General features: G+C 34.2%; 1 protein-coding gene across 2 annotated transcripts in view; it reads right to left on the bottom strand.

The window, feature by feature from the left end:
* Positions 1 to 10397: 10397 nt before the first annotated feature.
* ETAA1 (ETAA1 activator of ATR kinase) overlaps positions 10398 to 25498 on the bottom strand; it is a 54641-nt gene continuing 39540 nt past the window's right edge. For both annotated transcript variants that reach the window (XR_003682266.2, XR_002893311.3), the window contains 2 exons: positions 11140 to 11194; positions 10398 to 10443 (listed from right to left, as the gene is read on the bottom strand). The gene's annotated coding sequence lies outside the window, so the exon portion shown is untranslated. The remainder of the gene's footprint in view (positions 10444 to 11139; positions 11195 to 25498) is intronic.

Here is a 25498-nt window from a genome sequence, read left to right as displayed (position 1 = left end):
ATGACCTTTAGTAAATATATTTGAAGTCAATTGGAATCAATATTGGAAAGCAAGTCTTAGTGAAGAAAAGGATTTTGTTGTCTCTCTAAAACGTAGTTAGATGTGTTTAGATTAAAGGCCAGGCTACTGATCTATGGTATATAAATTTGTTGTTAGTTTCAGTGTTTACTAGTGATTGATGCATTTCACCTCCTATGTCAAATCTGTTCTACTCAAACCCTTTGCACAAAACCATTTTTTATGAGTGGTTCTCATCTTTCTTTATATAAAACATATATTTTTCTTTTGCTGATTTACAAACAACAAAATATTTTCCCCTCTGCATTTGAATTATTATGTTTTTTAAAATGTTTCCAAAATTTTGAGAGGAGAAATAAAACAAAAGCCCAATGGCTTATTCCCTTTCACATCTAATATTTAGTAAATCTTTCAATATCCTCAATAATTTTTGCGCCCCCAACACACACCCATTAAGCAACATACCTGTGTCTCCAGCCAGAATATTGCAGCAATACCATTTCAGTACCACTTCATTCCTTTGCTCATTATGTTCTTCCCAATGCCTCATCTTCTATTCTTGGCCTGAATTGTTCTGTCTCAAGGTCTCTCACCAGGTGTTAGTCCAGGCGTCAGCAGATGCTGCAGTCATCTCAAGACTTGGCTGGTGTTAAAGAATCCACTTACAAACTCACATGGCTGTTGTCTGTTAGCCAATGCCTCCATTCTTTCCCACATAGGCTTCTCCATAAGCTGCTTGCATGTCATCACTACTGGCTTCCTCCAAAGTTGTGAGAGGGGAAAAAAGAGAATAATATGAAAGCCACAAGGATGTGAATACCAGGAGTGGGGATTATTGGGAGTCATCTTGGAGGCTGGCTATCCACTATAACTATCACACTTAGAAGCCCAGACTTGTTACTGAACCAGATTTGGATATGCTTATATTGGATTGTGGAGAAGGAAAGTGCAGAGTTAATTGTAGGCACAAAACAAGGAGTCTGGGCTGTTAATGCTCAAAAGACTTGAACTCCCTGGTGGCTTTCAGGGAAAGGTTTTTTAAAGATAGGGTGATGGAGAGTGTTGCAGGATGCATGATCAGCTCACAGACATTCTTCTGATTGGTTGGTGATGAGGTAATTGGGAATCAACATAATCAACCTTCTGGTTCCAACTGGTCTGGAGTATACATGCTTATGGTCAGCATTCATTTAACTTCTTCTACCTGGTAGGGGTTTCAGTATCTGCAAAAGAGCTCAAAGGATATGGCTCAGAATATTATCATAGGCTTTGAGGAGAAACTAAAGGTCCTTGGCTTTGTTTAATGGCTAAACTATTATTATTTTGTCCTGTTTGATTGCTTTCCTTTGTTTCTGCCTTTTCTCACTTCTCTGATTAAATTTGTTCTTTGGAACTCAGGGAAGGCCTAGGAGGCTAAACTCTTCTACAAACAAGAGGCAGGCAGAGGAAATGTGGGGGTGTGTGTTTTGGGAAGGTCCCATAGGGTCCTGCTTGGTTACAGACTGAGTCTTAGCTTCTCCCAGAAGTTTTCTCTAATCACCACTCCTTTATGATGTCTTTCTTCTCAGAAAACCTTTAGAACAAATTCTCTACCATACTTGGCTCTTAATAATGCTGTTTTTGAAATTTTTTGTTTCATTTAAAATAATTCTCCCCGTGCAATGAAGCTTTAAGGGCCATAACTAAGACTCAATATATTTTGTTTCATAATTCCTATCTCAATTTTAGCAGTATTGGGCTTAGTAAATATTGGGATGAGTCTAACTGAGGATAACTTAGTGGTTCTGAACACTGGATGCTGATTAAAATTGCCTGAGGAGCTTTTTAAAAATATTGATGCATAGATGATATCCTCAGATGGACACTGGTATTTATTTAAATGCTTCCCAGGTGATTCCAATGGGCAGTCAGTGGCTTAGGATACTTTCTGCCTTGGTCCATAGATTAAGAGGAGCCTATTTTGAATTATTTTTTTTGTTCATTATCCTATAATTCCACCAAAGAAAACATTTGCTATTTTTTTAATTATTTTTTTCATTTGCTATTATTAATTCAGTTCTCTTCATTAAAAGGATTGGGACACTGATTAAGTATTCAAAACCCCATTAGTCAATCTAGTTCTTTCAGAGATATAGTTTTTACTTCATACTCAGTCAGAAGTAGAAATATGCATAATTACTTTTCCAAAATGTACAATTATTATGCCATCTAATAGAAAGATCAAATCACTAACTATAGCTAATAAAAATTGCCCAAGAGTCATGAAAATCAGCTGAAATGGCTACAACTGCAAGCTATAAAATTATATCCAATAGACAAAATTAAAATTGATAGTCTGAAGATCACTTTCAATACAGCTCTTTAGGATCTGTCAGGAGAGGAAACGTCTATTTCATTTGAAGTCATTAAATCTCTTCCCCTAAGAAAAATTAAGGAAACACTCCCATTTACCATTGCAACAAAAAAGAATAAAATACCTAGGAATAAACCTGCCTAAAGAGGCAAAAGACTTGCACTCAGAAAACTAGAAAACAATGATGAAAGAAATTAAAGATGATACCAACAGAGCTGGAGGAATCAGGCTCCCCAACTTCAAACTATACCACAAAGCTATAGTAATCAAGACAGTATGGTACTGGCACAAAAACAGAAATATAGATCAATGGTACAGGATAGAATGCCCAGAGATAAACCCAGACACATATGGTCACGTAATTTATGACAAAGGAGGCAAGAACATACAATGGAGAAAAGACAGCCTCTTCAATAAGTGGTGCTGGGAAAACTGGACACATATATGTAAAAGGAGGAAATTAGAACACTCCCAAACACCATACACAAAAATAAACTCAAAATGGATTAAAGACCTAAATGTAAGACCAGATATTATAAAACTCTTACAGGAAAACATAAGAAAAACACTGTTTGACATAAACCACAGCAAGATCTTTTTTGACCCACCTCCTAGAGTAACAGAAATAAAAACAAAAATAAACAAATGGGACTTAATTAAACTTAAAAATTTTGCACAGCAAAGGAAACCATAAACAAGACGAAAAGACAACCCTCAGAATGGGAGAAAATATTTGCAAATGAAACAACAGACAAAGGATTAATCTCCAAAATATACAAACAGCTCATGGATGTCAATATCAGAAAAACAAACAATCCAATTAAAAAATGGGCGGAAGACCTAAATAGACATTTCTCCAAAGAAGACATACAGATGGCCAAGAGGCAAATAAAAAGATGCTTAACATCACTAATCATTAGAGAAATGCAAATCAAAACTACAATGAGGTATCACCTCATGCCAGTCAGAATGGCCATTATCAAAAAATCTAGAAACAATAAATGCTGGAAAGGGTGTGGTGAAAAGGGAACCCTCCTGCTCTGTTGGTGCAGGAATGTAAATTGATACAACCACTGTAGAAAACAGTATAGACGTTCCTTAAAAAGCTAAAAACAGAAGTAATATATGACCCAGGAATCCCACTACTGGGCATATACCCTGAGAAAACCATAATTCAAAAAGAGTCATGCACCACAATGTTCATTGCAGCACTATTTACAATAGCCAGGACATGAAACCAACCTAAATGTCCATCGACAGATGAATGGATAAAGAAGATGTGGCACATATATACAATGGAAAAAAATGGAGTTGGAGGAATCAGACTCCCCAACTTCAAACTATATCACAAAGCTACAGTAATCAAGACAGTATGGTACTGGTACAAAAACAGAAATAAAAAGAAATGAAACTGAGTTATTTGTAGTGAGGTGGATGGACCTAGTCTGTCATACAGAGTGAAGTAAGTCAGAAAGAGAAAAACAAATACCATATGCTAACGCATATATACCAAATCTAAAAAAAAAAGGTACTGATGAACCTAGTTGTAGGGCAGGAATAAACATGTAGACATAGAGAATGGACTTGAGGACACAGGGTGGTGGGGGGAAGCTGGGGCAAAGTGAGAGTAGCATCGACATATATACACCACCAAATGTAAAATAGTTAGCTAGTGGGAAGCAGCAGCATAGCGCAGGGAGATCAGCTCAGTGATTTGCGATGACCTAGAGGGGTGGGATAGGGAAGACGGGAGGGAAGCTCAGGAGGGAGGGGATATGGGGACATATGTGTGCACATGGCTGATTCACTTTGGTGTACAACAGAAACTAACACAGTATTGTGAAGCAATTATACTCCAATAAAGATCTATTAAAAAAAAATCTCTTTCCCTCTATCACATTGTCCATGAGGTTTTAAAATTCCCTACCAGTTCTGCTTCCAAAGGTTCCCCACTACCCTCCCTCTTTGCCCAACCATAGTTCACAATCCTGAAACGGATGGAGTAAAAAGCCTTTCTGATATAAAAGAGTATTTCAAAGACATGGCTTCTGTGGATTGAGAGGTCACAAGGAAAAGAGATTCTTTACTGCCTGGTTAGAAATATCAGCTGTTTTTCATTGCTTATTTCATGGTGTTAACCTTAGTTCTTCTGCCACTCTAATTCCTATCCCCTAAGAAGTAAGTAGTGAGCTCATTTACTTCTTAAAAATAAAACACTTCTGTGGTAGCAAAGGCTCTTCTGAAAGGTTAACTAATTCAAGTCAGTGGCTAAAATTTAGGACAATGATTCTCAAATGTGGTGCACATCCTTTACATTTTTTTTTTTTGTAAAGTAAAATGTAAACGGACCTACACCAGACTTAATCAGCATCTTACAACATAAAATGTGCACCGATGGGCCCTGAAAAAGATCAAAACAGAACTAAGCCTGCTGAACATCTTGGCACCAAGGGTATTTCTGGACTTCTTCTGCATGTCCAGCGTAAATGGATCAGACTAACAAATAAAAAGTTCATGACTGTTAAAAGTAAACTGAGGGAGGGTAAAATTTAAACATTTGAAGACAAAATAGAAATTCTGATTATCATTGGTATTCCTGATTAATAGATGAAATAATGCAGAATTATAGAGGGCATAATAGTGCTAATAGCAGCCCAAAGCAGAACTGACCCAGAACCTTCTTCCCTGCCCTTATATAAAAAAAGAAATCCAGAAAATCTCCTTCATGCTAAAAAACTTAAAAGCCAAATTTCTACCCACTGGCTGAAAATGAACCAGACTTACAACATACATTTTTCATCCTAACCTTAATCCTGGTTTCATGTCAAACTGGGTCTCATTTTCCTCTTATGTTAGGCCAGATTCTTTTGGTTGCAAGTTACAGAAAGCTTAATTTCTAAAAAGGGACTTTATATGTTTCCTCTAAAATCATAGTTTAGCAATTTCATTCCTTTTCTTCCCACGAAATTTTATAAAATAGAACAAAATGCACTAAATTGTTTATATAATGGTCCAAACATTGCCGCATAAAATGGGAATGCAGTCAAAATAAAACTGTAGCCTGAAAACAGGTCCAGAAAGCAGGTGCTTTAATTGTCCATTTAACTGATGAATTGAAATCTGAGCCAACAGAGTTCTAGGAATATTGATGTAAAATACATGAAAGTACAGATTTTAAATCTGCACCCTCCAAAGAGGTCTTTCCAAAAAATAGCTGAAATGTAACTGGCTATAATAACATAGCTACCATGTTACCTAAATTTGTTTATTATATATTTTAGGTCTAAACATCTGACTGGTTAAGAAAACTAAGATGAAACAATTGTGACTTAAATAGTGAGAAGTCAGAGATATAACTGAGAGTTTCTTAAACAGGCAGAAACAAACAGAAACTCAAATGCAGATGTGTTTGAAAACTGTATTTTCTGAAATATGCTTTAATAATCTCTGTAAATTGGAACAAGTCAATGGACATAAGCTCTATGGTGTTGAATACAATGTCTCAAATGAATGGCATCAAAAATGAAGATGATGCTAAAGTTAGAATTTCCCCATTTTCTTCCAGGTAGTCACCCAAAGCAACATGGAGGAAGAGATAATAATACAAACTTCTTTTTTGCAAAATAAATACTAAAACAATAAACTAAAAAAATAAGTATAGGCTTCCCATAAGAGGGGAGGTCAGGCAAGGATGTATGCAAAAGGAACAAGGGAAATAACATTGTAGCTTCAGGTCTCAGAAAGTCAGCAAAACACACTTCTTAAAAATAAGGGTCACTGGGCTTCCCTGGTGGCGCAGTGGTTGGGAGTCCGCCTGCCAATGCAGGGGACACGGGTTCGTGCCCTGGTCTGGGAGGATCCTGCATGTCGCGGAGCAGCTGGGCCCATGGGCCATGGCCGCTGGGCCTGCGCGTCCGGAGCCTGTGCTCTGCAGTGGGAGGGGCCGCGGCAGTGAGAGGCCCGTGTACCGCAAAAAAAAAAAAAAAAAAAAAAAATAAGGGTCACTCAGTAAGTCAGAAAGATAAAAACAAATACCATATGCTAACACATATATATGGAATCTAAAAAAAATAATAAAATCATTCTGAAGAACCTAGGGGCAGGACAAGGAATAAAGACGCAGATGTAGAGAATGGACTTGAGGACATGGGGAGGGGGAAGGGGAAGCTGGGACGAAGTGAGACAGTGGCATGGACATATATACACTACCAAATATAAAATAGATAGCTAGTGGGAAGCAGCCACATAGCACAGGGAGATCAGCTCAGTGCTTTGTGTCCACCTAGAGGGGTGGGATAGGGAGAGTGGGAGGGAGATGCAAGAGGGAAGGGATATGGGGATATATGTATACATATAGCTGATTCACTTTGTTATACAGCAGAAACTAACACACCATTGTAAAGCAATTTTACTCCAGTAAAAATGTTAAAAAAAAAAAATGGGTCACTCTCTGAGATGCAAAATCCAAATGCCTTGTGTGCAACAATGGAAACAGGATGCATGTGCTGGAGGCAGGAACTCCTCTGGACCTGGTTTACTTCTGAGAATCAGAAGGATGTCAACAAACAAGGAATCATAAAAATTAGCTATATTTGTAGAAGTCTTTCTCACAGAAAGTGAAAGTAGAGATTTGCCAATGTGAAAAACCTCCATAGTGGCTATCCTCATTGACTTGTGAAAATTAAAGACTAGACAAACTCATATACAAAATTCTGGGTCCTCAAGATAATAATTTCAGCTAAACTGGAATACTACCATGAACCTTTCCATACATAAAACTCCTAAAAATAATTGATCCTGGAGTAACTCATCTGCTTTAAAGATGAGTAATGAAAAAGAAAGTATCACCAGAGTTACAGAAATATACTACAAGGGAAAAAAAAAAGAAAACAAACAAGAGGAAACAATTCAGAATATCTTAAAAAAAAAGCATATTAGGTATATGCTTTGTTTTTCTACTGTAGCAGATAAACTGGGACCAGTTTTTCAACAGAAATTTAAATAGCTCAATCAAGCAATACCCTTTATGAGGAAAGAGTGTAAAGATATATTTAAGAGCTTAAGGAAGAAATCATAAGACAATAGGCAGAGAGAAAATATAAGTTAACGTATAAAGTGAAAGAAAAAAATAACAAAACCATCACCAAAAAAAGGCAAAATAGGAAGCACAATAAATAAAAGATTGCAGAAAACAATCGAGATAAATAGAAGACAGATATAAGAAAAGAAAAATAAAATTGAAATAAAGAGGTAAAATGGAATAGAGGCAGACTGACTCCAAATCTGCATAGAGTCCTAAAAGAAAAAAAAAAGTGAAAAAGAACAAGTAATTTACAATATAGTTCAAGTCTATTTCTCTGAAATAAAATATTTGGATTCGCATAGTGAAAGAACCACTCTTCAAAGCAGTATGCATTCAAATAAGACATATCTTAGCAAATTTACAGGATTTCAATGAGAAAGAAAAGAGTATTTGGGTAACCAGGAAAAAAGTTTAGTTTACTTTTAAGGTATGGGGTGTGGGTGTGGGATCAAGCTGGTCTCAGACTTTTCCATATAAAAATTCAATGCTACAGATTGCAGAGGAATTCTACAACATCGTTAAGAAAGTTGTGGGGGTGAAGTGGACTCTAAGAATTTTATACCTAGCCAAACTATGATTTAAAAAATAAACCAATGCATAAGAACACAGGAAATACTAAAACTCTGAGAACTTAGAAAATATTATTCCCATGGGTCCATCCTAAATAATCTACTAGAATAAGAAAAACTATAGAAAAAATGACTGATGTTGAGCATTGATTCTATGAATGCTGAAGAATGTAAAAAGATGTAGGATTAAAGGTACAAAAGAATATAAATGCTGTATGCCCTAGGAATGTAGATATAATAAAACTAATAAAAGGTGGAAAAGGCAGGAGCAAAGAAAGAGAGAAGTAATTTAAGTTTTCCAATTTCCTCCTCTTTAATAGCTGCAGATCAAAGCACATTGCTAAAAGCTAACAAATCATTAATAAATGTATAGAGGTTAATAACATGAAAGATAATATAATCAACAAAAATTGAATGCTAGATGAAGAATGGAGAAGAAAAAAAAAGTTACTATAGTAAATTTATTATTGCTTATGATAACAACTTAGGTATATTTAAAGAAATGGGGAAATAGAGGATTAAGAAATGTTCTTATTATAAAGGTATTCATGAGAACAAAAATATAAATTTCCTAATTAACAGAAAAAATGAATAAACATACACATGGGAGGGGAAAAGGCTACATCTGAAAGGTTTTTAACAGGTATAAAAACAAAAAGAGAAACATAAAGTATGACAACTAAGACCAAATATATTTATCATCATAGTAAATATGAATAAGTTAACTCACCCATTAAGATAAAGTGAAACCCAGCTGTATCCTGTGTAAAAAAACACACCTGAAATAAAGGAAAATAGAAGGTTGGGCAAAAGTTTATCAAGCAAATACAAAGAAACAAAAAGCAAAATTCACAATTTTAATATCATGCAAGATGAAACTTAGGCTTCAAATCACTAAATGAGACAAAGTTTACTTTATAAAACCATATGGTAAAATTCAAAAATAAAACATTAATAGTTATAAATTTGTATGCCAAATAACTTGGGTGCATTAGTCAAAAGACAGAAACCATTGAAAAGGAGTTCCGCACCTATTTAAGATATAGGAAGTCACAAGAGAACGTTTTTCTCATCTTAAAACTGAGATATAGCTGGATAATCTAAAATAAGATTGAGACGAGATGGCTTCCATAAAACCAGGTAAGACAACATCTTGCTAATTGTGCACTATTTGTGTCATCTATTCTTTGTTTCTTTTTTTTTTCCTTACTTGCCTTCTTTTGGATTAACCAAATATTTAAATGGTGTTAATGTACCTCCACTATTGGATTCTAAGTTTTCCTTTTGTAATTTTTAGTTGTTACTCTAGATTTTGCAGTATATATCTTTAACATAACATTTTACCTAAATAACTTGGTTTCACTTGTGTATATTGAAAAAACTTACAACAGTATACTTAGAGTTCCTCCCTTTGATACTTTATAAAATTGTTGAATTATATTTTAATTCCACATATTTCATAATCCTTACAATACCTTGTTACTATTTCACTTGAGACAATTATCTTTTCATGAATTTTCCTAAAATTACCTGAAAAGAGATAGAAAATCTGAATGACGCTACAGATTGCAGAGGAATTCTACAACATCGTTAAGAAAGTTGTGGGGGTGAAGTGGACTCTAAGAATTTTATACCTAGCCAAACTATGATTTAAAAAATAAACCAATGCATAAGAACACAGGAAATACTAAAACTCTGAGAACTTAGAAAATATTATTCCCATGGGTCCATCCTAAATAATCTACTAGAATAAGAAAAACTATAGAAAAAATGACTGATGTTGAGCATTGATTCTATGAATGCTGAAGAATGTAAAAAGATGTAGGATTAAAGGTACAAAAGAATATAAATGCTGTATGCCCTAGGAATGTAGATATAATAAAACTAATAAAAGGTGGAAAAGGCAGGAGCAAAGAAAGAGAGAAGTAATTTAAGTTTTCCAATTTCCTCCTCTTTAATAGCTGCAGATCAAAGCACATTGCTAAAAGCTAACAAATCATTAATAAATGTATAGAGGTTAATAACATGAAAGATAATATAATCAACAAAAATTGAATGCTAGATGAAGAATGGAGAAGAAAAAAAAAGTTACTATAGTAAATTTATTATTGCTTATGATAACAACTTAGGTATATTTAAAGAAATGGGGAAATAGAGGATTAAGAAATGTTCTTATTATAAAGGTATTCATGAGAACAAAAATATAAATTTCCTAATTAACAGAAAAAATGAATAAACATACACATGGGAGGGGAAAAGGCTACATCTGAAAGGTTTTTAACAGGTATAAAAACAAAAAGAGAAACATAAAGTATGACAACTAAGACCAAATATATTTATCATCATAGTAAATATGAATAAGTTAACTCACCCATTAAGATAAAGTGAAACCCAGCTGTATCCTGTGTAAAAAAACACACCTGAAATAAAGGAAAATAGAAGGTTGGGCAAAAGTTTATCAAGCAAATACAAAGAAACAAAAAGCAAAATTCACAATTTTAATATCATGCAAGATGAAACTTAGGCTTCAAATCACTAAATGAGACAAAGTTTACTTTATAAAACCATATGGTAAAATTCAAAAATAAAACATTAATAGTTATAAATTTGTATGCCAAATAACTTGGGTGCATTAGTCAAAAGACAGAAACCATTGAAAAGGAGTTCCGCACCTATTTAAGATATAGGAAGTCACAAGAGAACGTTTTTCTCATCTTAAAACTGAGATATAGCTGGATAATCTAAAATAAGATTGAGACGAGATGGCTTCCATAAAACCAGGTAAGACAACATCTTGCTAATTGTGCACTATTTGTGTCATCTATTCTTTGTTTCTTTTTTTTTTCCTTACTTGCCTTCTTTTGGATTAACCAAATATTTAAATGGTGTTAATGTACCTCCACTATTGGATTCTAAGTTTTCCTTTTGTAATTTTTAGTTGTTACTCTAGATTTTGCAGTATATATCTTTAACATAACATTTTACCTAAATAACTTGGTTTCACTTGTGTATATTGAAAAAACTTACAACAGTATACTTAGAGTTCCTCCCTTTGATACTTTATAAAATTGTTGAATTATATTTTAATTCCACATATTTCATAATCCTTACAATACCTTGTTACTATTTCACTTGAGACAATTATCTTTTCATGAATTTTCCTAAAATTACCTGAAAAGAGATAGAAAATCTGAATGACCAATTACCATAGGATAAATAAAACAGTCAAATAGCTATTCCTCCAAAAGTACTAGACTGTGAGCATTTCAAAAATTAATTCTTATAAGAAATAGATAATCTTATATTATTTAGATTATTCTAGAGTATAGTAAAAGAAGGAAGTATTCTACATTCTTTTTATAATGTGGCCATGTCATTGATACCAATGTATAAAATAGATTTCATATACAAAAGAAAACCAATGTCTCTAAAAAAAATCCCAAACAAAATATTAGCACATAGAATCCATCAGCACATTCCAAGAACAATACAAGAATATGACTCAGTGGGTTGGATTATTCTAGTACTGCAAGGATGGCCTAGTATGAGGAAACCTAACAATATAAATATAAAATTGAAACCAGAAAAACAAGAGACAAAACTCACATAGTCATTTTATTAATTAGGCAACAAGTTTGCTTGCTGTAAAAACACTCCAAGTAACAGTAGCTTAAACAAAATAAAATTTTACTTCTCTTTACTGAAATAGATTGAGTGTAAACAGTGCAGAAAAGATATAGTGGCACCCTAGTGTGGGGAAGCTTATGGACCCCAATTTTCTAATTAAAATTAGAAATTTTATTAATAAACAAAGAAAGGGAGAATAGATATTGGAGGATATCAAGTAGTGTCCACCATAGTCATCTCCATTAATGATGATAATAAAACATTTTTTAAAAACCCAGAAATCCTTGATTTTTAAAAAAATGAGGTAAATAATAGGATAAATATAATAAAAACTATTAGCAGGATATGTAGCTCATTCTAAAGCCCTGAGACATTCAGCAAAAAACACAAGATAGGATACCCACAATGACCATAGTTATTCAACAGTTCTCTTGCAGTTACTAGACATTACAAATAAAAATACATAAATGAGAGAAATGAAATTTGTAAAGAATGAAAAGAACTTATCAATTGTTTTGGTTATCTATTGATGTATACAACACACACCTAAAAATTATGGACTTAAGATAAAAACATTTATCATCTCTCATGACTATATGGGTTGATTAGGCAGCTTTTTACTCTTTAGAGTAATTAAAAGTCTATTTTAAATCACTTAGTTAACAATTGTAATGTAAGATTCTAATATCAAATAATCTTTAATTTTTTGGAGAAACATTTTCAATACTGGGTAAACCTTATCTGTAGGTCTTTGGAGAATTTTGCTCACAAATTCCCTCTTTAACATGGTTACCTAAAGAAGAACTATATTTAGTTTGTCCTCTTTACCTAATTGATGGATATGTTTCAAACCCATGATTTCTGTGGTTAAGCTTTTAGATTGACTTTTTCAATTTGTTTCACAAAGTAGTATTATGACTCATGCATTTATAGTTCCAGACACAGTGCAGGAGTAGAAGCTTGATCAGGAGCCCAGTATCAGAGAAATGAAAATGGTATATAGATGGATAACCAAGGTTGACATGGCAGGAAAAATTTATATGTTCTATATGTAAACATTCATTGGGAAATTTGTGGGCATATTTAAATATTTTCTGTATGTCATATGATACCATTTGAATTGATTATTTGTTGTTATTTTAAGCTTAACTCATCAATTTTAGAGCTTTTTCCAGATACATATTACTGTTCCTATGTTATATCCCATAACTTGCTTAAAGTATCTGGCTCTCTTTGATGTGGAATACACCCAACTTGGAAAAAAAAATATGAGAGTTATGTGAGATTTCAATAGTACTTTCCTAAAGTAATCCACCCCTTTCATCAGCAGTATTCTGTCTTCTCTCAAATATAAATACTACATCCAACATTTTAAAAAGAGGCAAATGTGTTTGCAATATTATATAGTTGCCTAGTGTTGAAAGGAACTGTATTATTTCTTGCTATCTCACAAAACAAAGGACAGTAAGTCTACAATAATGATAAACAACATTTTAGGGGGATGGACAAGGGTCGACTCAAGAAAAAATTGTTACTTTTCTGTCTGCCCCACATTTCTCCTTTTGGAAATTGCCCCTCTTGTATGTCACATGATTCTGGTAGGGTTGTCAATAAGGGGCCACTTCCCTATCCCAAAGTTTGCATGTGACCAAGCAGGGATAACCAGAGCCCCTGTTCTGTGATTGAGACGGAAATTGTGTGTGTGTGGGGGGGGTCTCCTCCTAGAGGTTGAGATGAAAAGGCATGTAAAAGTAGAAATGTTAGGATCCATTTTTCTTACTATGTAGAGAGAGCTTGGCTGAAGATGAAGTCAACAGACAGGAACACAGAGAGGAACACAGAGATAGAGATAGAGTGACAGACTGACCACAAGACATCATTTAATCACTTGGATCAAGCTATACCTAAAGCATGAAAAGACTAAGAGAGTTTACATAATAGGGTAAAATGGTTAATTTCATTAAACTATTTTGGAAACAAACCTATTTGCAGAATACAGCTATAAACCTAAAATTTGAAATACCACATATCAATAGTCCTTATACCACTTTTTGTATGTCACATTCATTAGAATTAAATTTATGCACCTTATAAAAGCCTACTGTTCTGTTTTCTTAGCATTACCATCCTTATAAAATGGCGTTTGTGCAGTTACTTGGATATTTTAAAATATTGTGCCCATATTTTACAAAATTGAGTGGAAAACTGAATAATGAATTGCTAATCTTAGTAGGTTTATATAATTCTAAAGTTTGGAAACAAAACCTCTTTTAAAGTTGATTGTTAAATTTTTAGGACTTCAGCTTTCACATGTATTTCTTAGATGATTTATGAGAAAAAAAATTAAGGGACTAATCGTAAGTGGTGTTAAAACAATGAGTATAACCCAAACAAGATTATATATAATAAATAAATTACAAAAAAGACACATAAAAAACCATTTCTAACAGTTACCATACCCTGCTACAACTATCTTGACACTAAAATAACTTGTTATTTACTCACTGAAAAAAGAAAAGAAGCCAAATTTGATAACATATTGGAGTAGTTGAGAGCAACAAAAATAAAAACAAAAATATCCACTGTGAGATAAATAAAAATCTACATATTGAAATGGACTGAATTTGTATAAAGAGGGAATTTATATTACGTTGCAGTAAATCAATGACTACTTTGCTCATAGCAAGAAATTGTAAAGTCAGCATAGATTTGAAAATGAGAGCATAACAAAATATTAATAAATTAAGCAATAATGAAATAAGTCATAATTTAATTTAAAATGTATTTTAAATGATTAGCAATGTCTATATAAACTATTTTTAGCTAAGTAAAAGACTGAAAATGTTTTAAAATTTTAAAGTTTTTTTAATATACGTATTAATTAATATTATACAGGTACTTTAGTCAAAAAAAATAATCTGTTGGTAAAAGCCAATAATTCTATACAAAAAAGCTTACAGGTTATTGGTACCTCAAATCATGGCAATAAATTATATGGAAATTTCTAACATAAATCAGGTGTCAGTAACCAGTCTTTCGGTGGGAATTTACATTTAAACAAAAGCAAAATTAGGAAGTGATTATTTTAACAAAAATGACCTTTACAAAAAAAGAATCCATACAATTCCTATAAATGACAGGCATCATTATGTACTGGTAATATTATTTAATATTAATTTATATAATCTTTCCAGGAACCATCTATTATATGAAGTTATACAATTAAAACCTTCTAATTAAAATTTTGGTATTGAATTGAAGCATTATAATTTCAAAATATATTAGAAATAGTAACACATAAACATAAGGCCTCAAATGAACCTACTTCTTTTAGAATCATAGAACCTTGAGAGTATCTTAGATATCTAATATAAACTCTTTGTTTTCATAGTGAATAAACAGATGTACACAGAAATTTATTTAGGCAATTAGGTAATGACAAGATTAGGAGCAGAACTTGGGTCTCCTAGCTAGTTTAGATGTTAAAATATGGATTTCTGTATCTAGATGTTTGGTGTTGTTTTGGGTCTTGTGAAATATGACACATTTATGCCCAGATTGAGAGCTTTTCATGAGCAAAATCTATATACTACTGCTTTCTACTCAAAATAAATAAAATTGGCAGTTCTTCCTCTAATATAAAGAAAGCTTCTATCAAACAGATCCTCTCCTTGCCCCCCATTAGGTAACAACTAAAAACTCTGGACAAAATTGAAAGTTCAACCACCTATAGGTTCTTAAGAGTTGAGTTGACAAAAGCAGACAGATTTTAGAGGGAAACTAAGAATTGGAGGCAATAATCTTCAGAAGATGAATTTTCTCCATTTGAGACTTCACTCTGAGGTCAAACACAGTTGTGGCACAGTGAAAAGTGGCTAAAATCCTGAGAAAATGTCTGCCATTTTCCTGTAGAGAGGAGCCAAGGGAAGGAGACAAGGTAAGCATAGTTGCCAGAAAGAGAATATCAGAAAGGAGGGAGCCAGATAGGGCAAATCCAAAATTCTGTGTATAAACTCTGCTCAAATCTCTGGCTGTCCCTAGAACCACACATGTGCTGAGCTGATTGAAAGTAGTGTAAATTGAGACAGACCTGAGCTGCAACCCACCACAGGCAAGGCAGAGGTTGCTATTTGAGTCTAACCAAACTAACTGCCTGCTAAAAGAAAAACACCAAGACTATTCAGAGGAATATAACCAAATTCAGAGTCTCTGCAACATAACCAACACACTTTCATGGATACAATCCAAAATTATTTGACATATGAAGAGCCAGGAAATGTATCTTAATCTCCAGAGAAAAGATAATCCACAGGGACCAACTGTAAGATGGTCAGTATGTTACCATAATCAAACAAGGATTTTAAAGTGGCTATTAAAACCATGCTCAAATATATAAATGAAAATGTGCTTGCAGTGAATAAAATGATAGGAAAATTAGCAAAGAAATTATTAAAAAAAAAGAAACAAATGGAAATTTTAGAACTAAAAAGTGCAATTTAAAAAATTTCTATGATGGATTAAATAGCTACGTGAAAACAGTAAAAATATTCAGTTAACTTGAAGATAGGTCAATAAAAAATATTCAATCTGAAGAAAAGAGAGGAAAAAAGGTGGAAATAAAGTATAAAGAGCCTCAAGTACTTGTAGTACAGTATCAAAAGGGCAACTGGAGTTCCAGAAGAAAAAGAGAGAAAGAGAATGAGGAAGAAAAAAATATAAAGAAGTAATGAGCAAAAACTTTCCAAATTTGCTGAAAGACAAAAATTTACTATCCAAGCACCTCAGTGAATCTAAAACAAGATAAATATGAATAAAATCAAGCCTAGGGCTTCCCTGGTGGTGCAGTGGTTGAGAATCTGCCTGCTAATGCAGGGGACACGGGTTCGGGCCCCGGTCTGGGAGGATCCCACATGCCGCGGAGCAACTAGGCCCGTGAGCCACAACTACTGAGCCTGCGCGTCTGGAGCCTGTGCTCCGCAACAAGAGAGGCCGCAATAGTGAGAGGCCCACGCACCACGATGAAGAGTGGCCCCCGCTTGCCACAACTAGAGAAAGCCCTAGCACAGAAATGAAGACCCAACACGGCAAAAATAAATAAATTAATAAACTCCTACCGCCAACATCTTAAAAAAAAATCAAGCCTAGAGATATCATAGTCAAACTGCTGAAGATCAAAGTCAAAACACCCCAAATAAGAACACAAAGTTCTTAATGTTTGTTGATTTTAAAAATAATGCTGAAAATATAATTCTGAAAACATTTTGTTTCTTGAGTTTTTATTATATATTTATGAACAATTTTAGGTATTGATAGGAAACTTTATTGAAAAAAGTATGCCAATAGAATTGCTGTGAAAAACTGAGGAAAAAATTTTAGTCATGGGTTTAGTAAAAGTAACATAATTTTTTAAAATATAAAATCAAGAGTAAAAGTAAATCCATAAAATATTATTTTAGATAGTGTTTTGGAACATGGAAGTTATATTTCAGGCTTTTGAATATAGCCAAATTATTGATATTATTTATTGCATATTTTAATCAAATATATTTAAAAATAGACTCGAGCAGGTGAAGATTTGAGAATATTATAGATGTATAAAAAATTTTTTAATTTCTTAACTCTAAACAGAAAAGAGGTTCAGACTAACAGCATGATCTAGTACAAAATTAAGTAGGATGATATTGGGAAGGTCTGGGTTCTAGTACTGGTTCTAGCCTTGAATATAACCGTGACTGAGTCACTTAACCTCACTTGCGTCTCAATATTTTCATATATAAGATGTGGATGTCACATTTTCCATTGTAAATAATACAGTAGTGGTTAAAAGAGTGAACACTTGTGCCAGACTGGTTCGAATTCTGGCTCTCTCATGTGTAAGCTATGTGATCTTGAACTAGTTAACCACTTCATGTTTCCTTATGTTTATGTATTTCCTTATCTAAAAAATGCGACAATATCTTCTTCACTGAATTAAATGAAATAATACATGTAAAATGCATATGCCAGTGCCCAATTAGTGTTAGCAATTAGCTGCTTTAAAAAATGACCCTGCAATGTGAGGTACAAATGAAAGTACTAACTAAGTGAATAATAAATATAATTCCCTTTGTGTATATCAGAACTCTGAGGCAGGAAAATACTAAGGGTATGCCTAAGAAAACAGAATAAGTCAGTAATGGAAGCAGAAATAATTAAAAAAATAGATTTTGTTTCATGTATAGGTGACAATTCACAAAAATAAAATTTAAGACATTAAAAAATCAGTAAATATTTCATCTATTTACTTAATTTTGATTTTAAAATACTTGGAAATCGTTAAATAACTAGTCAAGTGCTTCTACCTGAAATTATTTTTCTCTACAAACATCTTGTTATAAATAAAAGTAAGCTATACTGCCTCAGCATTCCACCCCTCAAAAATGTACTTTTTTTTTCTATGCCACTGATAACACAAAAAGTGCAATGGCAGAACTAATTAAAAGATGTAATTATTAACATAAATCCTTTGTGTTTTTAAGTGCACTACCACACATTGTGGAAAAATATCATTGCCAATTGAAATTTAAAGCAGAGGATTAACAGCTTGATGAATTATTTGAACAAGTTCATCAGTAAAGGATATATTCACAAGTGCTGAAACTGTCTAGAGAGTCTAGAACTATGGTTCTCTTTCTGAACAAACCATTGCCAACTACTAGAAATGACATTTCAACAGTTTTGGTAATAATTACTGCTTAGAGATGTGGAGTTTCTCTTCCCAGGAGTTTAAAGCACTAGTGGCCCCAGGGCTTACATTTCCTTCTCTGTGTATTGGGATATAGAGACAATGATTTGCATGTCTCATATCTTAAAGCTGTAAAATGCATATTAAAATGCATATTTTTCTCTAAATTTAATATACTTTACTCAAATACTTCACATATTTACTAGGTCCCTTATTTCCTTTCCCTGATTTTTTTTTTTTTTTTTTTTTTTTGCGGTAAGTGGGCCTCTCACTGCTGTGGCCTCTCCCTTTGCGGAGCACAGGCTCTGGACGCGCAGGCTCAGCGGCCATGGCTCATGGGCCCAGCCGCTCCGCGGCATGTGGGATCTTCCCGGACCGGGGCACAAACCCGTGTCCCCTGCATCGGCAGGCGGACTGTCAACCACTGCGCCACCAGGGAAGCCCTCCCTGAATGTATTTTAAATACTGCTTAATGAAAACAAAAACAACTATAATGCTAGGGAGTCAGGCAAGTAATTAGGTGGTATTTTTAAGAGTAAATTTTATTTTTAAATATTCTTAAATGTCTTGTCAAATGAAAACAGCCTATTTTAAACCTCATTTTAATTATTCCTCCCTTAGGATTTTTTATTCCTTGCATGTCTTCTGGGAGCTAAAATTACACTAACCACAAAGAAATCTGAGGTAACTAAACAGTGTCAAGGAGTTTTGTCCATCTGTTTCACTCTGTCCTACAGAGAGTATTCCCAGACTTGGAGATGTAATAAATGGTCCAGGATATCTTTAGCACTTAAACAATGTTGTCTGTATTTGCATTTAGAAGATACTACTAATTTTTTCATACCAAAGAAGGAAATGTTTTCTATTAAACATTTAAAATTTTCATCCTTTTAATATAATAGTCTAGTTGTATTGAAAAAAAGTAGAAGGCCTGTCCAACACCATAAACAAATCACAGCAAAAGAATGGATGAACATTAAAAGAATAATAATGGTGACTGTGGAAAATATGAAGTAGAAAATAATTACTATGGATGGAGCATGAGATCTGGAGTCAACCTGAACTGGTCTTAAAACTGAGTATAGCTCAGGAAGTAAAATTGAGTCCCTATTGTCTCACCTCTGACCTGAGAATAACACCACTGTGCAGTTGTGACAGTTAAATGACATTAAACTTGCAAAGCACATAGCAAAAGTATCTGAAAAATAATTACTCAAATGTTCCCCACTCCTGCCAGTGTACTAAGTCTGCCTTCTGTACCTAGTACATTAATATTTATGATTGATGCTAGTTCCACCTGGTGTGCTCCATCTGGAAGGACTTAACATTGCAAGAGGGTTCAGGGAAGTAAAATAGATGCAAAAATATTAGAAAATGGAACTATGTATGGGTAAAACAATTATGGAGTAAGACTTCTTACTAGAGAAAGGATTAGAGGTAAGGATTTCTTCAATCATCAGGTAGTTATAAAGAGCATCTTCTTTGAAAGCTTCATATTAGCTGTTAGGAACCTCCAGGATCTCTGAGCATTCCCTTTCTCTAAATGCAGATTGATGACAGTAGTGAGAAAAAGAAATAATCCTTCACTCACCATCAATCAGTTTGGTCCAAATATAAGCTACGTTATCAAGTAAAGAGTTCTAGAGTTCTGCCACTCAGGCTCTCATTATGTGACAAAGAATCACAGTTCAGATAAGCTGTCAATAGACAAAAAAAATTTCTCAAAAAGGAAGAAGGAAGTTTGGGGCTTCCCTGGTGGCGCAGTGGTTGAGAGTCCGCCTGCCGATGCAGGGGACACGGGTTCATGCCCCAGTCCAGGAAGATCCCACATGCCGCAGAGCCGCTAGGCCCGTGGACCATGGCCCAGGAAGATCCCACATGCCGCAGAGCGGCTAGGCCCGTGAGCCATGGCCACTGAGCCTGTGCATCTGGAGCCTGTGCTCTGCAACAGGAGAGGCCACAACAGTGAGAGGCCCACGTACCGCAAAAAAAAAAAAAAAAAAAAAAAAAAGTAAGTTTGGGTGGGTGCTACAAAGCAATAGACTCTGGGGCTGTACTCAAAAGAATGAACTGAGCACAATGTCTCTCATATTTGAAAACATGTAACATCAACAACAAAAAGAATAAAAACCATTAGATTTCATTACTGGTACTACCCAAGAGGAGAGGAAGAAAATAAGTATGTAGTTAGGATTTTGCATTTTGACTCATATTCCCATAGTTCATTTCTTAACTCTTCCTTTTTTTTGTTCTTGTGTTCCTTTCATTGCCACATTTTCATCAATATTTAGGAACTACTGCAACTATTTCAATACTCCTTAGACAGTAATGCAAAAACCCAAAATTGGCCTGAGATGTTAAAAAACATAAAAATTGACCTAGCAATTGCTGTTGCTGAAAACAATGTTTCTCAACCCCACAGTAGCCTCTCTAATGTGTTTGATATGTATCCTTTAATGTTTTTTAAACATGTATTATGTGTATATATTTTTAATGTTTCCATAAAGTATAATATAATAGATATTTATCTACTTCCCCCACCTCCTAGAACCATTAATCCTTATTCATATTGCCGAATGGAATTCTGGTCTGTTGCTTCCAATTTTGGCATGGTATACTCTGTAGCAGTGGTTCTCAAAATGTGGTCTTCAGATCCCATGGAGTCCTCAAGAGATTTTTTTCAGAGTGTATGTGAAGTCAAAACTGTTTTCATAATAGTAGTAAGACATTATTTCCTTTTTCACTGTGTTTGTATTTACACTAGGGGTTTGAAAGCAAAGGTGGGTAAAACTACTAGCACTGTAGTAAATATCAAAAGAGGAGCCACAAAATTTTCTAGTACTCACTGTATTTGTCACTGCCATACACTTGCAGTTAAAGACAAAAGGTATTTCACTTAATGCCTGCAATGAACCAATAATTATCAATTTTATCAAATTTCAACTCCTGAGTGTATGCCTTTTTAACATTCTGGGAGACCAAATGAGAAGTATACAAGAAGCCTTGTGGCCGCATACCCGTGTGCAATGTTGCCTCAATCAGTGGTACGAGCTGGATGAGTTTATTTTTTACAAGGAATACCATTTTCACTTGGATGAATGACAAAGTATGGTTATTCAGATTTAGGTATTTAGCAGACACTGTCTCAAAAAAGAAAAAGGTAGCCTGTTACTTCAGGGCAAACAATGGACATTATTTTTGTTGTCAATGATAAAATTCAAGCTTTCAAGCAAAATTTAGAATCTTGGAAAACTTGTATCAGTCACCATGAGTTTGACAGCTTTTTGACACATGGAAGACATTTCCTGAGATTAGTGGCAATAGTACAGAAAGGTGGTTGTATATGACATGTCGGCATTTTGATGATCAGCATACCTCAGTGAACCAGTGTTTTCCAAGTGACCATTGTGTGATGATATACTACACATGTATAAAAGATCTCTTTAAAGTACAATATAGACCAACTGATTTTAATATACCAGAGTGTAGAAAATTAAATGATTTGGCTTCAGATTCTACAACACAACTAATTTTATTTACTTATTTCCACTTTTTTATTGCAGTAAATTATACATAACTTAAAATCTATCATCTTAACCATTTTAAGTGGTATAAAATGCATTTGTAACGTTGTGCAGCCAATTAAGGATATGCAGATTATGACCTGAATGAAGAAGACACAAGCCACCCACACAGGGTTGGCAGGTGGCTCACTCAGTATCCCAGCTCCCACTTTGGGGAAGTAAAAACCCCAGGGTCCTTTGACTGAAGGCTCAGTTTCAATACATTCACACAAAGGAAGTAAGGTCACAAGATTTATTACTTACAGATCCCAGAAAAAGGGCGGCAGGGTGCAAAGAGCCAGGGGAAGGGAAGTCCTCTGTCCCCGGTCACGAGTGAGCAGGAGATAAGAGAGCAGGGTAGCAAGCACCATTACTATAAGGTGGTGTGGGTGGAGGTCACTAACTTTTTGCTGGATCAACTCTAAGTGGTTATTTTAAAAAGTGCCCAGGGGAAAGCAAACTGGGAACTTGTGGTAAGAATTCTAAGCTCAGGTCCTTATCTAAATATCCAGACTCTGGATGTGAGCAGAGTTATACCGTTAAATGACCAGGCAACAACTCAAAATAGCTGTTTTCTCATCACAACTACCAGCCATCTCCAGAACTTTTATCATCTTGTAAAACTGTAACTCTAAACCCATTAAACAATAACTACCCATTCCTTCCTACTCCCAGTCCTTGGCAACCACCATTCTTTCTGTCTCTATTGTTTTGTTAAAAATTGAAATATAGTTGACAGACCATATTATGTTAGTTTCAGTTATGTTAGTTACGTAATGATTTGACATCTGCATACATTATGATCACAATGATAAGTCTAGTAACCATATGTCCCCATACAAACTTAATACAATATTAGTGACCATATTCCTTATGCTGTGTATTACATCCCTGTGACTTATTTATTACATAACTCGAAGTTTGTACCTCCTAATCCCCTTCACCTATTTCACCCACCCACTCACCCTTCTTTCTTCTGGCAAACACCTATTTGTTTTCTGTATCTATGTGTCTGTTTTTGTTTGTTTTGGTTTTTATATTGGATGTGGAATCACAGAAGTGAAAGTTCAATATATTTTTCTCTGTCTGACTTATTTTACTTAGCACAATATCCCACAGATCCATACATGTTGTCACAAATGGCAAGATTTCATTTTTTGTGGGCTAATATTCCATTTTGTGTGTGTGTGTGTGTGTGTGTGTATATATATGTGTGTGTGTATATACACATATATACACACAGTGGAATATTTATATATATATATAAAATATTCTATATCTATAGAGATACCACATTGTCTTTACTCGTTCATGCATTGATGGGCACTTAGGTTGCTCCCATATCTAGGCTATTGTAAAAAAATACTGCAATGAATATTGGAATGCATATACCTTTTTGAATTAGTGCTTTCATTTTCTTCCAATAAACACCCAGGAGTGAAATTGCTAAATTTTTAATATTTTTGGAATCTCCATACTGTTTTCCATAGTGGCTACACCAATTTACATTCCCACGCATAGTGCATGAAGGTTCCCTTTTCTCCACATCCTTGCCAACATTTGTTGTGGTCTTTTTGACGTCTGCCATTCTGACAGGCGTGAGGTGATATCTCATTGTGGTTTTGATTTGCGTTTCTCTGATGATTAATGATGTTGAGCATCTTTTCATGTGTCCCTTGGCCATCTATACATCTTCTTTGGAAAAATGTCTATTCAGGTCCTCCACCCATTTTTAAAATCAGGTCCTTTGTTTTTTTGATGTTGAATGTATGAGTTCTTTATATATTTTGGATATTAATCCCTTATCAGATATATTGTTTACAATATTTTCTCTCCTTCAGTAGGCTGACTTTTCATTACGTTGATAGTTTCCTTCACTGTGCAAAAGCTTTTTAGTTTGATATAGTCCCATTTGTCTACTTTGGTTTTGTTTCCTTTGTTTGCAAAGACATATCAAAAAAAAATATTGCTAAGACTAATATCAAAGGGTGTACTGCCTATGTTTTCTTTTAGGAGTTCTATTATTTCAGGCCTTACATTTAAGTCTTTAATCCATTTTGAGTTTACTTTTGTATGTGGCGTAAGGAAGTAATCCAGTTTGATTCTTTTGCATGTAGCTATCCAGTTTTCCCAATACCATTTATTAAAGACATTGTCTTTTCCTACCTCCTTTGTTGTAGATTGACCATATAAGTGTGGGTTTATTTTGGGGTTCTCTGTTCTGGTCCAATGATCTTTGTGTCTGTTTCTGTGTCAGTATCATACTGTTCTGATTACTGTAGCTTCATAGTATAGTTTGCAATCAGGGCTGTCTCTGATTTTGACTAATCTAAGTATTTCATATAAACGGAATCATACAGCATTTGTCTTTTTGTGACTTGTTTCACTTAGCATAATGATCTTCAGGATCATTCATGTTGAAGCATATGTCAGAATTTCCTTCCTTTTTGAGGCTGGATAATACTCCATTGTATGTATATAGCACATTTTGCTTATCCATTCACCCACTGATGGACACCTGGGTTGCTTCCATGTTTTAGCTATTGTGAATAATACTGCTACGAACATGAGTGTACAAATACAACTAATTTTATTTTTAATAAAGAGCTTTGAAGTATAATTGGCATACAGTAAATTGCACATACTTAAATTGTATAATTTAATCAGTTTTGAAGTATAATACATATACAGTCATGACAAGGTCACCAAAATCAAATAGTAAACATATTCATCATCCCCCAAAATTCTCTTTGTAATCCCTTCCATCCATTCTTCTCTGATCTTCTCATCCCCAAGCAATTACGATCTGCTTTCTGCCACAATACGGTAGTTTTCTTTTACTAGAGTTTCATATAAATCATAAAACTGTTTTCTAAATGGTTTTTATCAGTTTACGTTGCCATCAGTAGCATATGAGAGTTCCAGTCTCTCCAGATGTTACCAATACTTGACATAGTCAGTGTTTTTAATTTTAATCATTCTGATATTTGTATGGTGGTATCTCACTAAAGTTTTAATTTTTATTGCCCTAATGACTGTTGATGATGAAGATCTTTTCATGTGCTTATATGCCATCTGTATATCTTGATGAATTAGCTGTTCAAATCTTTGCTCTCCCCTCCCTTTTTTATTGAGTAGTTTTTTTTAAGGTTGAGTTTTTAGAATAATTTATATATTCTGGATACAAGTCCTTAATCAGTATGTGCTTTGCAAAGATTTTTCTCCTAGTCTGTGGGTTGTCCTTTTTTCTTTTTCTTTTTTGATGGTATTTTTTGAAGCACAGAATTTTTAAATTTTGATGTAAATTATCTATTTTTTCTTTGTCATGTGATTTTTGTGCCATATCTAAGAAACTATTAACTGAAGATTTACTCCTATGTTTTCTTCTAAAAGTTTTATAGTTTTAGCTCTTACATTTAGGTCGGTGATCCATTCTAATTTTTTTTTTTTTTTTTTGTGGTATGCGGGCCTCCCTCTGTTGTGGCCTCTCCCGTTGCGGAGCACAGGCTCCGGACGTGCAGGCCCAGCGGCCATGGCTCACGGGCCCAGCCGCTCCACGGC

The sequence above is a fragment of the Physeter macrocephalus genome, chromosome 12, assembly GCF_002837175.3.
Source record: "Physeter macrocephalus isolate SW-GA chromosome 12, ASM283717v5, whole genome shotgun sequence".
NCBI lineage: Eukaryota > Metazoa > Chordata > Mammalia > Artiodactyla > Physeteridae > Physeter > Physeter macrocephalus.
The sequence above is the reverse complement of the archived record's forward strand: the minus strand, read 5'-3'. Positions and strand labels throughout refer to the sequence as shown.